This window comes from Triturus cristatus, chromosome 12 (assembly GCF_964204655.1).
Source record: "Triturus cristatus chromosome 12, aTriCri1.1, whole genome shotgun sequence".
NCBI lineage: Eukaryota > Metazoa > Chordata > Amphibia > Caudata > Salamandridae > Triturus > Triturus cristatus.
In genome coordinates this window covers 715,228,428-715,243,341 of record NC_140595.1, presented here as the reverse complement: position 1 = coordinate 715,243,341, position 14,914 = coordinate 715,228,428, and the positions used below count along the sequence as shown (strand labels likewise).

The following is a 14,914-nucleotide window of genomic DNA, read 5'->3' as shown; positions in this document are numbered from 1 at the left end:
CAGGTAGCAGGCACCCTCATGAGAAGGCCTGTTTATTCTTTAGCTCTCTGTCTCGCCCTTGACTTCACAGCAAAGGAAACCTGCCCCCCACCTTTCTCTTTCAGCAGGAGTCCCCTCAAGGCCTGCAATAGCCATTCAAGGACGGTATGATTGTTTTTTAATAAAAAGGTATGAGAACTGTTTTTATAGCTTAACAGAAAAACATGGGCATGTGGGTCCACATAGATACTGCTTGCTTCCACCTCTCTTTACATGCAGGTTTTCCTTGCTAATATTAGGGTTCATGCCAACCTTACTGCTCAGTGCCCAAGCAAAAGATGGGGGAAATGTTTTTTTTGTTTGTTTACATAAGCGGGTATGCAGCCTGCTTTGGGTCTTAGGCCAAGTTGTGATGGTCCAGTGGAATGGGCAGAGGAGACAGCTTTTAGGTATCATTGATACCGCAGATTAGGAGGAGTTACAAAAAAACTCAGCCGTGCTCCGCGTGTGGAAATTTAGCGTGCAAACTGAACATTATCTGCGCCATCTTGCCTCTCCCCAGCGCCACGCATAGCCAATGCACGGTCGCCATTTTAGGCACCCCACTCTCTCTCCCCGCTCACTCTCGATTGCCAGCTCTTTCCCCCGGCGCTGCGAGCATCCCCCGCGCGCCGGCCACCCCCGCTCTCTCATACAGGCCATAAACCCTCTCCTTCTGCGCGACCCTGCTACGGAACCACTTCCGACCGACAACCCATACATGGTCATGCCTCTCCTTTGATAACCCCCTTCCTCTGCGCCCCATTGTCTGAACTGGTCCCAGGCCATCACCTAGCCCTGCGGATACAGTTTATTGCACCTACTGTAAGGGAAACACCCCACATCAAAGGGATTACAGTAGATCAAAGCCCCTACTCCCTGAGACCCGACCGGTCACACACCCCCCCAGGAATTGGCGGAATACCCTGCTGCGCAATAGCCATCTCCTACTGTGGATGGGGTGGGAACTTCTACTGTATCTATGTGTGGGATCGGATCTGAACCGGGGCTTCAGGGGATATTTCCCCCGCGCATCAAGGGAATCTCAAGAATGTACTATGTATAATAAAGCAATAAACCAGTGTATAAGAGACCAGGTCTCAGAGATGCAGTTAGAGCACCTCGTGACAACACCTTGCTGTCTGATCTGATGTGTTCTGCTCCGACGGAATAAAACTTTGTTTCCTGCCTTCCAGTCTCCGGCGCCTGCCTCTTTTATTGGTAAAATCATCGAGTGGTATGAGAGGCGATTACCGCCGGGCAAATACTTGAAAGGTTATCGACTGAAACTGCCGCTACCATTTAACAATTGGCGTCCCAAACGTGGGGCCCATCAGCGACACGTGGATCCAGTGGGAGAGGTCCCGACGACAGAGTGAACGACTGCAACGATCGGGAGAGCTCCTGCCCAATAGACCCTCGTCTGGCAGCCGATCATCCGAACTTCATTGGTTCCGAACAGACCTCTCTCGAGTGATCTACGGTCCTGACTGGGAACCATCAGGAGTGCCGCGGCAAATACGGAGAGTAGAGGACGATCGGGCGCTGGAGGCGGAAGACGAGAAACTGTCCACGCGGTCCGGGTAAGGTCGTGATACACGACAAATTGAGAAATAATTGATTGATTGTTTGACGCTTTGGAAATACTAGTATTGCTCATTGATTGTTCTTTTTGAGATATTCGCTGTCTACAAATGGGGAGGAGTAGAAATACTCTCTATCTCTCTCTCCCTTTGCAGATAGTGAAGGGTAGGTAACGCAGACTTTTGTCCCCGTTGAAACCCGTCGTGCCTATCTTTATCTCCCCATTGATTGATTGTCCGAACATTGATTGTTTTGGAGAATAGTGCTTTTTGAGATATTCTCTGTTTGCAAATAACGTAGAATAGGAATATTCTGTCTAGTCTTTGCAAATAGTGAAGGGTAGGTAATGCTGACTTTTGTCCCCGTTGAAACTCGTCATGCCTATCTTTATCTCCCATTGATTGATTGATTGATTGATTGTCCGAACACTAGTTGTTCGATATTGGTTCTCTGGAGGTATTCTCTGCTTGCAAATAACGAAGAATAGAGATATTCTGTCTAGTCTTTGCAAGCAGTGAAAAGATAGGTAGTGCTGACTTTTGTCCCCGTTGAAACCCGTCATGCCTATCTTCTCCCCACTGATTGGTAGTTGGTTCTGCCCGGACCGCTTATTAGAGGTGAACCATCCGGCTCCACTGGAGGGCACCCCTAATAAGGACATGTTCACTAAATATGGACTAGTCGCCGTAGCTTATACCAAGCTATGGCATAAATATACAAAGAAGGACCCCGAGAGTCAGTGGCCACTGATGGGATCCTTCGACGACCATAAGATAGAAGCGCTAGAAATAGCTCTGCGTAGCAATAAGACGACGCCTACTATGCTTGACAGTATCGGCATGTGGCGCAAAGAAGCGACGCAACGGAAAAAGAGGGAAGAAGTAAAAGCAGAAAAGGAATGACGAAAGGCAGCTCACCTTGCCGCTAGAAAGTTAGGAGAAGACATAAAGGAGAGAAGGGAAACTAAACTAAGACAGGAGCCCGAAACCTCAGGCCAGTACGCTGTTAGGACCCCTTCTTCGCTCTACCCTGAATTGTCCTCCAAGCAACGAACGAATGACGAACTACTGTTAGGCCCCCCGATCATTTACATGCCCCCTCCGTATGCACCCTCCCAATCAATAGTGCAACACCCACAACCCCCGAACACGAGCGAAAGCAGTACAGGGGCCTCGGCCCTCACGGCCTCCGCGCCGGCTGAGCCTCTTGTGCCGAACCCAACGTCGACTACAACGCTAGACGACCATGAGATAGGAAAGAAAGAGTCCACCAGAATGAATCGATTAACTAAGGATGAACGAACAGGAATCGACAAGATAGTAAAGGCACTGGTAGGATCCTTTTTGACCTTACAAAAACTAAAATAACGCTAGGAGTTAGCCCTTTGTGGGACATATGAAACCAAGGGAAGGAGTCAAGCTCACGGTCGAGACGACCGCGAGGTAGCCCGACTCCATTACTCTCGCTACCTAAACATGTCTGCCCTGCTGCCCACCCCGCCCAATAAGCATGACAAAATCCCGCACAAACGGAAGCCTGCTGACACCCACCATCGACGTCACCAAACTTGGGCTAGATCGCGCACAATTGGGCTATGTTATTTTTCCGATTGCACAGTAACCTCCTTGTGCTCGTCATCAGACTACAAATATGTACAAACACTCCAACGAAGTAATGTAGTTATAACATTTTAATAACTTATAGGATATAACAAACACACCAACAGGGTAAACAGGTTAAAACACGTTTTAAAACAACTATTTACATGACAGTCTGCTGCAACCTCCATCCCAAAGCCTTAACGTCCACGTGACACCGTCCTCGCCTCTCCTTCCTCGAAATTGCAACATTGGCCTGTTTTGGGCGGTCCCTCTTAGTTGACTTTGGGCTATAAAAGCCATGCAAAAATCCCTTGACATCAGTGGCGGGTGATTGTGCGAATAGGCCGGAGGCTATACGAAGCGCCGAAGTTCTGGCAACACCAAGGCGGAGCCCGCCACGCTGTGCGGGCCTTTCCGCTTTCTCTTCTTCTTTCTTTAATGAGGGCTGGTGCCCTGGCGGGGGGAGGCGACGCGGACGGGCCTCCCCCACCTCCCCAGGTGGAGGCTCGCCGGGCACCCCAACCGTCTTTGACTCACCGGCCAGCTAAGTTGCACCCCAACCGTCTTTAATTCGCCGACCAGCTAAGTTGCACCCCAACCGTCTTTAATTCGCCGACCAGCTAAGCTGCACCCAACCGTCTTTAACTCGCCGGCCAGCTAAGCTGCACCCAGCCATCTTTTTCATCGGCCTACTGAATTTCACCCTGGCACGCTGTGCGGATCTTCCCAGTCACTTCTTCCTTCAATAACGGAGGGTGCCCTGGCGGGGGGAGGCGACGCGGACGGGCCTCCCCCACCTCCCCAGGTGGAGGCTCGCCAGCAGATGAGGGCACCCCAACCGCATCTTTCACACGTCAGCCAGCTGAGTTGCGCCCTGCCACTTCAATCGCCGTTCGGCTGAGCCGGCACCCCTGCACGCGGCCGCCAGGCAACCACCCAAGCACCGGGTTCACCAGGACTGCCGCTAGCACCCGACGTGAGGAGTGGGCCCCCGCAGCAAGGTAATCGGGGACCCACCCCGGTGGTGATACCATCCAAACTGCTGTCGTCACTGCTACTGGAATCACCCCGGTGGCGGTACCATCCGAACTGCCGCTGTTACTGCTGCTTGCTCCTCTCCGGTGACTGTACCGAAGAGCTGCTGCTACTGCTGCCCTTGAACTCCGGCGGTTGACCCCTCCGGTTCCAGGCCTGCCCCACCGTGAGACTATTCTGGACTCGAAAGCTTGCTTGCTAGGGCATGGGCCTTACCCTTGACAGAACGCTCCCCTCAGCCTTGCAGAATTGGTTGGAGTCATTTGACATTCGACTCCTGCGGACTTCCGATAAGGACAAAACCACCACCATTGCTCTTTTTGCCCCCGGGCGGCAGCCACCTTGCCTCCGCTTGATGCAGTGAGACAGTAAAGCGTCGGCGGAAGAACCCGCCTGCTGCCCCGCCCTAAGAACAAACCGTGGCATTGCTACAAGGTTGCAGTGACGCCATGCTGACGCAAAGTTGACGCTAACGAAAGTTCTCGAACTACCGAAAGGAATTCTGGTTCAACAGCTAATTCATGGAAAGACTTAGACTGTGCACTGGCCCGACCCCGCCCCAAGATGGCGCTGATGTAGGAGTGGCCTACAACTCCTTGTGGCGTTCCAGCCACGTGACATTTGTGTTAAAAAGAGATATATAAATATATGTATGCGATGCTTTCACACATGATGGTGGGGGAGAGGGGGGGGGGGGAACCGATTTTTATGTTAATCTAGTGTTGCTCACGTTGCTCGACGCCTCTCGCACCGTGGCCGGCCTATAGCGGCTGTAGGCCCGTATTTCTACACTGACATTGTTTTAAATAAAGGGCTTCTTAAAAAGGAATTACGGAATCAGTGTCATGACTAATCATCTGGGTTGTTGAAGGTTTCTCTTTTAAATAAAAGATTGTCACTCCTAAGCAAAAGCATACAGATAATACGGACTCAATTTGCCTAAAATATTTTTGTTTAACGGAATTTGTACCCATCACGCCTGCCCCCCCCCTTTTTCCAAGAATTGTCAAATCAATAATGAACTATAACTTGAGGTATATGTCGCACGCAAGGTATGGTATCCTGCACCATAATACACGACCAATTGAGAAATACATGCACGACCAGGGAACCCGAATTTAGGAGATGAATGAACTAGAGCATCTTTGCCTCGAACTAAAGAATAATAGGTCCGTGGTATTACCCACCCCTGCGGCTAGCCTGGTACATGGTAGGTAGAACTTTTCGTGTCTGCGCGCGCTGGGGTATTTTGAATACTGCACCTCCCCTCCCCTCTTATTTTCCCCTCTATAGGTCACGAAGAAGTTCCGACTGAAGAGTGGAGTGGACATGGACCGCACCAAGTTTAATATCAGGGAAAACATAGACAAAAGTTGTGAGATAGTGCGTAAAATTACAGACCACCATTGGGAACATGAAAAACTGTATGATATGATTGTGCGTGTGTACTACGATTATACGATATGAATGTGTATGCATTTCATGTTCGGGTCACTTGAAGAGAGCGTCATTGTATGATTGAAGTGCGCGTCCACCGATCAAAGGGAGGAGAATAAAGGGTCAGACAACCCATAAGATAAAACTACAAGATACTAAAGGTACGCAGCATGCATAGGAATAGAGGACAGGAAAGGAGAGGTCCCCGTGCTCGACACAGCCCTGAGTCTCCGTCTTGATGCATGTACTGTCACACCCTATCCGGCATTTGTGTGTACGTGATCACCGAATTTATGCCTTTTCCCCGCTTGTGTTTTCTTACATGGAACAGACCCATGCTACTCCATGTTGTGTGTGCACCAAGTGGCCTATTATCTTACCCATCTCTCTCTCTCTCGTTTTGTGTCGTATGTATGCCAAAATAGCCTACTTGATGCACACGTCTCTCTCTCTCTCTCTCTCTCTCTCTCTCTCTCTCTCTCTCTCACTCTCTCTCCCTATGCACACGTCTCTCTCTCTCTCTCTCTCTCTCTCTCTCTCTCTCTCTCTCTCTCTCTCTCTCTCTCTCTCTCACTCTCTCTCCCCCTCCCTCGCAAAAGGCTCTTTCTTGCCCTCTTTTCTTCTTGAATAAATTAACGACATACACCTCTTTGGTAAGTGTATAATTGGCCTGAACACAGTGGTGTTCGAACAAATTGACAGAAACAAAAACGACCATACTTTACCACGTTACTACCTCTCCTTTTTACAAACGTTAAGCCTAATCGGCTGAGAAGGAAAGGACAGGTAAGACGACTGATGTCTCCCAATCTGACCCTCAACACGGGGACTATATGTCAGTGGTTTTTGTTCTTAAGGGACACCATCTCCACCGCCCAGAATTACCCCTGACCAATTAGCCCGAAATAGAATGTCTAAAGCACCCTGTTCTCCCAAAGATAACTCCAGCCCTATACTAGCCGTCTCAGAGTATCCCGAACGAAACAGCTGATGGCCCTGTTTTAAACTGATAAAGGGTCACCTACTGTATGAAAAAGATACTCGTGAACGCATGACCGTAGCACCTCACACTTACGGGTATTACCAAACCTTGTATTATAGGGCGCAGAAACTGACACCTAGAAGGCCAGACGATGGACAGGGACACCCACAGAACCCTGCACCACAGCAGTAATTAATAGATTAGTAACACGCACCTTAACACCAGAGTTAATAGACACCAATCATATAGTAACAGATAAGAGCATTTCCGCAACTACTCAGTGGTTGGGAGAGAGAATGAAGTATGTAAATGTCTTTCCTGCCAAAATCCCTAAGACTTTCGTTTCTTAGAACCTATTCAAGGATAACCTGCAGCCATCGGAAGAGAGGGGTCGGACGTGACGCACAGTCTGGCTGCGGATCATAAAGCATCTAGGACATCGACCAAGGGGGAAGCGACGAAGCAAAAAGGGTGTGAGACGAGACACCATTATCAGAACGATAAGCGCGAAGGGCTACATCGAGGCCCCTGCCCACTGACCAGCGTGCCTGAAGTCTCAACCCGTCGGGCCCGATTGATGGGCCCAGTGCTGAAAGATTCTGCTCTCCTTGGTCCGCATTTTTGATCCGATCCCACGCCACCCCATTCTCTCTTCCTCTTTCATTTGGACTATGACTTTGACCTACTACCGAGGAACAAAAGGCCGGCACCCTGTCTCAAAGTACCTGTGGTGAACTGTGTTAAGGAACAGGACTGTGATCAAAGAACAGTGAGTGGTCACACCCTGCCACGTGAGAAATCGGATTTGAGCTGGACCTTAGCTCCACCGCCGGTGCTCAACAGTGCCAACGAAAGAAGAACAACAATGAGAGCTTACCAGTGATAGCTCTTTATAAAACAAGGACACTGGAAAGAAGGACCCATGTCAAAGTTGAAAATCCTCTCCCAACCACCTTATTATATTAACTATCTTCTTCATGATGTTGCATCAATCACTTCCGACTGTACACTGAGAAGTTAAGAAAATGTAACTTTGTATAGTAACATTCATACAACACCAGCCATGTACATGACTATACTGCAACTTTGAATGTACTTCCTCCTCGCCTACTTTATCAAACTGTATGAGACAATGTACAAATGTGTCAGATTACTCCTGCCTACCCTGAAGACTCTGTATCTTTAAATGTATGACGAACATTGACGATACTGTAACTGAAAGGCTAACAAAGGTGAATATTGGCCGGACAAGCTGGCGAGATATGTTAAAAGGGAGGACTGTGGAAATTTAGCGTGCAAACTGAACATTATCTGCGCCATCTTGCCTCTCCCCAGCGCCACGCATAGCCAATGCACGGTCGCCATTTTAGGCACCCCACTCTCTCTCCCCGCTCACTCTCGATTGCCAGCTCTTTCCCCCGGCGCTGCGAGCATCCCCCGCGCGCCGGCCACCCCCGCTCTCTCATACAGGCCATAAACCCTCTCCTTCTGCGCGACCCTGCTACGGAACCACTTCCGACCGACAACCCATACATGGTCATGCCTCTCCTTTGATAACCCCCTTCCTCTGCGCCCCATTGTCTGAACTGGTCCCAGGCCATCACCTAGCCCTGCGGATACAGTTTATTGCCCCTACTGTAAGGGAAACACCCCACATCAAAGGGATTACAGTAGATCAAAGCCCCTACTCCCTGAGACCCGACCGGTCACACACCCCCCCAGGAATTGGCGGAATACCCTGCTGCGCAATAGCCATCTCCTACTGTGGATGGGGTGGGAACTTCTACTGTATCTATGTGTGGGATCGGATCTGAACCGGGGCTTCAGGGGATATTTCCCCCGCGCATCAAGGGAATCTCAAGAATGTACTATGTATAATAAAGCAGTAAACCAGTGTATAAGAGACCAGGTCTCAGAGATGCAGTTAGAGCACCTCGTGACGATACCTTGCTGTCTGATCTGATGTGTTCTGCTCCGACGGAATAAAACTTTGTTTCCTGCCTTCCAGTCTCCGGCGCCTGCCTCTTTTATTGGTAAAATCATCGAGTGGTATGAGAGGCGATTACCGCCGGGCAAATACTTGAAAGGTTATCGACTGAAACTGCCGCTACCATTTAACACGCGGAGTTCCACAAGCGGCGGAGTGAGTTAAGTCACACTGATTTTTTGCGCCGGGTGTTTGTCCCGCGATGTAAAATCAGCGCAAACTGCACCACGTGCAGCACAAGAGGGTGCATCTTCTTTCTTCCGCTCAAGTAAATGTTCTACTTGAGCATCAGCTTCCTCCTTTCTATCTGTTGCGACCGCCCACGTTGAGAAATCTCACCAGGAGCTGGTCAAGCATTGGATTTTCCTCACTCGCCAACTGAATTTAGGTGAGCTGCAAGAGAGAAAAAATTCCCTTTCGCGCAGTAGAGTTTTTCAGAACTCTGCGCTCTACACGGAGCATGGAGTAGGGTAAACTCTGCAAATTCCATGAGCGGAGTTGAGTTTGCTGCCCAGGTCTACTGCAGATGCAGTGGCACTGGAGCCCAGTGGTTTGAAGGGTCAACTAAACTCAAATGATGGCTTTTTTACTATTGTTCTTTGCTTTCAGTAGGACCTAGTGAATGTTGCAGTGTCACTGTTGCGTTGGACCTCGCAGCAGTGGCACATGGGAGGGTAATATTGATGGAGAGGAGATACCTCAGCTTGGGCCTCAGAGTAATAGCAGGAAGTCGGATGGGACAAGACAGGACCCCTGATTTTAACAAAGGGCTGAGGAGATGGTCCGCTTTGAAGGAAGTAGCCATCATTAGTGAAGCAGGTGCAGTGCCCCTGGGGCCCAGGAGTGTGAATTGCCCATTGCATCACAATTATGGCTGTCTTACTTTACAAAAGGGCCATGGGGCTTATATTCTTGGTAGCGTTAGAGTTGAGGGCACTCAGCCTGCAGAGGGGGCAACATGTTGGAGCTAGTTTTGGTCTGAAAGTGACTGGGAGCCTCTTTTAAGCTTGGAGTAATGGCCAAGCATGGTGGGGAAGGGGTGGAAGAGGCACACAAGACAGACTGCTACTCTGAGTCGCCGCTACCATTAGTGCAGCGAGTGCTGTTGCATTCCGGACCAATTATGGGGAGCAGTGTTTGCTGATGAATTTCTGTTTTTGTTTTCTGTATTTACTATTTTATAGGTTTTCATTTAGTGTGGATTATGAGGTACAGAAAAAGTAACCCTGAAATGATCTCACAAACCCAGCCCACTGTGGTCAGCCCTGACCCTACCCCTCCTGAAATCATTGCCATAAAGTTTTGTTGGGGTCCCAACTTCAAATCATTTAATTTAGGGGTTTTCTGAGCAAAAATAAATTAAAGACCTCTGACCTCAGGCAGAGCTGAATTTGGTTCTTGCAAAAAAACGCAGAGAGATGGGCCCTTATACACTGTTAACAATCTTACCTAGTTGATACTCATGTGGTGTTCATCACAGTTTTGTATTATACAATACAGGCTGTGTTGATGCACGTAGGTAGTCGTGGCCGAGCGGTTAAGGCGATGGACTTGAAATCCATTGGGGTCTCCCCGCGCAGGTTCGAATCCTGCCGACTACGCAAAAGTTTTGAAATAACTCTGGAAAACACATTGACCTTAAGTTTAACTTGTGAAGCTAGAACTCCCTTCATAATTTACTTTTAAATGTTTACTTAGCAGAGGTTCGTTCCTTTCTTGCACAAAGGGCAGTGTGGCAACGCAGAGAGAACATATTAATATTTATTAAACAATGCTTTTGACGACAGTCTGTGCTGACTGAAGTAAAATGCCGCTGTAACAGAAGCACACATCAGGCGATTCACTGGAGTCCACAGATAAGCAATTTATTTAGAGTAAGACTGTAACTTTTACAATTAGGGACGTGCTGGCATAGTATGTCTGGAGGAGGGACCAAAGTGAACGCAGCGAGTCGCATCAGTAAGAGTTAGTTAAAAATAAAAATAAAAATAAAATCGTGGCAGCGGTGGGATTTGAACCCACGCCTCCGGAGAGACTGGAGCCTTAATCCAGCGCCTTAGACCGCTCGGCCACGCTACCATACAGCCAAACTGAGCTCTGTTGAGATCAAAATCAGAAAAAAATGGAGATATACGAAATAGAGTTGGAGTAGTCGAGTCGAGAAACCACCTTAAAGAACAGGTTCACAACTTGAGGAGGGCGGGTAAGTCATATAGCTAAGCCGTTGGAGGGAAAAAGGGCGGGTGACTGCTGAGTAATAGTATTTGAAGGTTATCTCTCTCACCCACTCACCGCAGTCTTCTCCCGGCAGCTCGAGTCTACAGCAGTTACTGTAAAAGACAAGACTTTCTGAGAAATTACTTTCCAAACCAACGTAGAGACACCAGCTCTAAATATGGCAACGCGAGCGCGACTCGATCATTTTCTAATGAAACAATTGTCCATACTGACGGGCGATTTATTAGGGCGTGATCCAATAAAAAAAGGATAACAGAAGATTGATGACATCGGCACTATTGACCCAGCCAGACCCCCCCCCCCCCCCAACATACCCTTAGCTTTAAAGTGACGTCATGTCTTCTGTGGCATCTTCACCGTCTGCTGTGCATGCTTCTAGCCAACAATACTCTGCATGCTCCGGTCTTAGAGTTCACATTAAAAAGGTAGAAGTGACACTGAAAGCCCAACAAGCATTTGCAATGCAATCGGTCTCGCCTTTGGGATCTTAAAAGTGTTTCACCATGCGACATATTATAGCACATTACTACAATGGAGCGTGTGGCAGTAATGACAAGTCTAGCAGTAGATTTGGCATTGAACGTGGTATTTGAGCTCTAAGGAGTGGCTTGAATAGTAATTAATTAAATTATTGATGCACTTTAATTTAATTTATAAACAAGTGGGGCCTACAAAAAAGTGTGTGTACGTTTGTGGCAATTAACATGCATGCCCGGCAGTGCTTGCGGTGCACACAGGAAGACAAAGGCACACATTCTTAGAGCAGCTTCCGGGAGAGGTCCTGCACTCCCCTTGCATTTCCCAATAAACAACACATGGCTAATATTGGCCATAGTTTTCATGTACATAGCGTTCCCTACATGTAGAAGGCCAGGCATATGGCATAGCGTGTTCCCTGTTGCACAGTACATGGTCCTGACGCAAATGTTAGCGTTTACAGCGTGGCATGCCCTTTAGTAGCTAATAACATCAGTGTATAATATATACTCAATAACAATAATTAACGCACTAATATAACATCCCTCCAACCCCCTTTCTCATGCCTGGTCCCACAGTGCCCAAAGGTTATGTTAGTGATGTAGCAAGGTATTATGGTCTCCCACCATAGTGCGCAGCGGAGGCAGTAAGCAGGTTGGTTGAAAATTGGTTGTATCCGTGAGTCCCTAGAGGTCGGGGCAGGTAGGGTTCATGCTGGTCTGCACCCTAGAGCCTCAATGACCTAGTCAGATCCTCGCTGTATCGGGGGAGATTCATCTATTGAGCTATCTAGCTCTGATCGCAGCACCTCCAATATGCCGTCCAAGACCCACCTCACGTCTAGCATGCTCCCCCCTCTACTGGCGTCCCTAAGGAGATTGATACTCTCATATTCCGCACAGTTCACCATCTGGCTATTTGAGGTCCTTGTGAGTTTTTCCAATTAAGTGTAACTTGGTGCTTAGCCAGTATTAAAGCGAGGTCTATGGATTTGGCAGCCGGCCATGGGATCGGGGTTTTCTTGTGCCTGATCACCTGAGCTATGGGAAAATACAATATTTGTTATGGAGACATAACAACTTCTTTAAAGAACTTTGTACAGCAGTGTTTTATTTGTGCCCAAGCAAAATTAGCCAACCCGCCGGTCTGCTGCAACCTCATCCTAACTATCCTTCAGTCCTTACAACCCCTAAATTACACCTATCCATGAACCCTAAAAAAATACTCATCACCCCTAAACATCACCCTTCCCCGGCACCTAAAAAATCCCCCACCACCGCTAAACATCATCCGCCCCAGACCCCTAAAGCCCTTTCTACTCCAGAGACTGTATTGGACTAGGTTCTAGGAGGATGCACACTTGTGGTTTTAGGAGCATGCACACATGTGGTTTTAGAAGGATGCGCACATTTGGTTTTAGGAGCATGCGCACATGCGGTTTTAGGAGGATGCACACTTGTGGTTTTAGGAGAATGTGCACATGTGGTTTTAGGAGGATGCGCACATGCGGTTTTAGGAGGATGCGCACATGTGGTTTTAGGAGAATGCACACATGTGGTTTTAGGAGGATGCACACTTGTGGTTTTAGGAGAATGTGCACATGTGGTTTTAGGAGCATGCTCACATGTGGTTTCAGGAGGATGCGCACATGTGGTTTTGGGAGGATGCGCACATGTGGTTTTAGGAGCATGCGCACATGTGTTTTTAGGAGGATGTGCACATGTGGTTTCAGGAGGATACGCACATGTGGTTTTAAGAGGATGCGCACATGTGGTTTTGGGAGGATGCGCACATGTGGTTTTAGGAGAATGCGCACATGTGGTTTTAGGAGCATGCGCACATGTGTTTTTAGGAGGATGCGCACATGTGGTTTCAGGAGGATACGCACATGTGCTTTTAAGAGGATGTGCACATGTGGTTTTAGGAGGATGCACACATGTAGTTTTAGGAGCATGCGCACATGTGTTTTAGGAGGATGCACACGTACACAAGCACAATGCCGTAACTGGCCATGGAGACTCTAGGGGCTGAAGTGGGCTAACCCAATGCCCCTCTCTGTATGTTGTGGTGAGTGGAAGCAAACATAAATTAGACTCAAACAGACCAATGGATGAAGAGGGCTGACTGGTACCCTCTTGAATGATTAGTTGCGCTGTGCAAATCGAATTACTAATTGATTGACTGAAAGACCCTTTATGTGTATGTTTATATTACGATTTGGTTTTAAAAAAAAACATAGTAGAGTGTAGAGATAGCTTTCTGAATTAAACAAATGTTAGACTACCATAAATGAGGTAGAGTCCCTTTTTAATGGAAAGACAGCATAATTGTTAAATACTAATTAGAGAAATCCCGGTGTATGCGAAGCAATTTAACTTAGATGGCGACATATTGGCTAAGTGTGTTGTAGTGTCGGCTGGAAGATGCATCCATTTCCTCCAGAACCTTCGTAGTGTTAGCTGACCAGTGAGGTGTCTTGGTTTTACACATGGCAATGAGGACCATTTAAAAGTTGACAATCTGTGCAGGGGGGCTAGGAAGCGACTATAAACTGCTCGTAGAGAAGTGAATTTATTTATTTCAGCAGTCTCTGTAAAGCATCGAATTATCCAGGAACGCGAAACATCTCAGACTTTCCCGGGCATATAATACAACGATGAAACATCTGAAAATAGTTGCGGTGAAAGTCTGCTCTCCGCAGTGTGCTCACTTTTCATCACACTCCTGTTTCTGGAAATTGCCCAAACTCTTCAAAACAAACTGTACTTGAGACCGGCAGGCAAGCATTTAAGAACTGAGTTGTGGAAAATATCCAAGCAGGCCCCTCAAAGCCTCACATGCTCTCTTTGTGTGTTTTCCCTACAATTACAGCTTCTCGTTGAACAGTATTTGCGAAAGAAAGAAGTTCCTTTACTTTAAACTCAGTACACTTATCTGTATTAGATACGTGTTTCCTTCCTGTCGTTGTATTGTTTGGACGTTCAGGGGTATATGAAAATAGACTGGGTATAAATAAGCACGGGTCGAATGCTGCGCAAAAGCAGTAGGAATGATTCACAAGTGACTGAACACATTTTGCGAGCATGGGTTGTAATGCACATGGGTGGTGCTTTTATGCCTATGTATGTGGTAGGAAAGTAGCCAGGCTGCTCTCACGCCGCCACCCTATCTGCTACGGAGTCCTTTGAAAGACAGTGTAGGCCGCAAAATGCATGACCGGAACTGTATGGTTGCCACCTCTACTGAAAACAAGCATTTGAAATGCTATAGGACTCGCTTTTAGGCGAGACCTATTGAATTGCAAATGGGAGTGCGGGAGGGCGGGGGGCTTGAAGGCACTAAGAACGGGAGTGCGGGGGTGGGAAGGCACGGACAGCTGGAGGGGGGAGAAGGCAGGGAAGAAAATAGTGCTCACAATCTAAATAAACACATACCGTGCAACACTCCAAGTAAAGGGTCCAGTAACCATAGAAGCATACAATGAGGACATGGCCATAATAAGGAGGGACTAACAAGCCTCATAATCAATCAGAAGGCAGCATTAACGAAAGACAA

At 48.0% G+C, this 14,914-nt stretch overlaps 2 non-coding genes across 2 annotated transcripts; one reads left to right on the top strand and one right to left on the bottom strand.

Annotated features, from left to right (window-relative positions):
* Positions 1–10,163: 10,163 nt before the first annotated feature.
* TRNAS-UGA (transfer RNA serine (anticodon UGA)) lies at positions 10,164–10,245 on the top strand. Its single transcript has one exon. It is a non-coding gene; the product is annotated as a tRNA-Ser (tRNA).
* Positions 10,246–10,641: 396 nt separating this feature from the next.
* Positions 10,642–10,723, bottom strand: TRNAL-AAG (transfer RNA leucine (anticodon AAG)). Its single transcript has one exon. It is a non-coding gene; the product is annotated as a tRNA-Leu (tRNA).
* Positions 10,724–14,914: the final 4,191 nt, after the last annotated feature.